This window comes from Empidonax traillii, unplaced genomic scaffold, assembly GCF_003031625.1.
Source record: "Empidonax traillii isolate 1590-97213 ecotype Southwest subspecies unplaced genomic scaffold, ASM303162v1 scaffold294:size1087701, whole genome shotgun sequence".
Classification (NCBI taxonomy): Eukaryota; Metazoa; Chordata; class Aves; order Passeriformes; family Tyrannidae; genus Empidonax; species Empidonax traillii.
The window spans coordinates 463,831-464,801 of record NW_020955487.1 but is presented as its reverse complement, the minus strand read 5'-3'; the positions used below and the strand labels follow the sequence as shown (position 1 = coordinate 464,801).

Here is a 971-nt window from a genome sequence, read left to right as displayed (position 1 = left end):
CCCTCCCTCCCTCCCGGGCTGGCGCGGGCGGCCCCGCTGCTCACCCCACCCCGAGGGCGCTCACCTCCTCCTCCTCCTCCTCTTCCTCCTCCTTTTCCTCCTCCTCCTCGCTCCCTCCTGGAGACCGTCGGCACCGACGCGCCGCCGTGCCGGCCCCTCCCTCGGCTCAGAGCCGGCCCCCCCTCCCGCCCCGCCGCCCGGGAACCCTCCCTGTCCGCGGGGAGAGGGGACCCGGCACCCGGGGGGGGTTCCATCGGGATAGCCCGGCCGATGGAGCCGGGGGAAGGGGGGGGAGTGAGGAGAGAGGATGCTGAGCGAAGTGATGCGGGGAGGGTGAAACGAACCGTGTGAAATGAAGTGAGGGGACACTCGGGAAGAGTGTGGGGAGGGGTGGAAGGGGTAAATAACGAGGAGTTGTGTGCCACGTGGGCTAAATAAAAAAAAATTAAAACCCATGGTTTTCTGGGAGAAGCAGCTGAAACGAGTGAAAATCAGGGCTGTTACTGGTTGGAAATGAGTAGGAGGTGTGTGTGTTTTTTCCCTAACTCAAGCTTTCTCAGGTGATGCTGCTTCTGGGAGAGCTGGGCAGGTGTTACCATAGAATCATCACAGAATCACAGGATAGTTTGTGTTGGAAGGGACCTTTAAAGCTCACCTCATTCCAACCCCCTTGCCGTGGGCAAGGATACCTTTCACTATCCCACGTTGCTCCAAGACCTATCCAACCTGGCCTTGGACACTTCCAGGGATCCAGGGGCAATTACAGCCCCTTTGGGCAACCTGTGCCAGGGCCTCACCGCCCTCACAGGGAAAGATTTCTTCCTCATATGTAATCTAAGCCTACTCTCTTGCAGTTTGAACCAATTCACCCTTGTCCTGTCACTAAGTGCCCTTGGAAATAGTCTTGCCCCATCTTTCCTGTAAGTTTCCTTCAGGTACTGGAAGGCAACAGTTATGTCGCCTGAAAGTCT

General features: G+C 58.0%; 1 protein-coding gene across 3 annotated transcripts in view; it reads right to left on the bottom strand.

Annotated features, from left to right (window-relative positions):
- Positions 1-158, bottom strand: part of GTDC1 (glycosyltransferase like domain containing 1) — a 181,074-nt gene extending 180,916 nt beyond the window's left edge. For 2 of the 3 annotated variants that reach the window (XM_027890671.1, XM_027890672.1), the window contains exon 1: positions 65-158. The gene's annotated coding sequence lies outside the window, so the exon portion shown is untranslated. The remainder of the gene's footprint in view (positions 1-64) is intronic. The other variant, XM_027890665.1, reaches the window with a different exon arrangement.
- Positions 159-971: the final 813 nt, after the last annotated feature.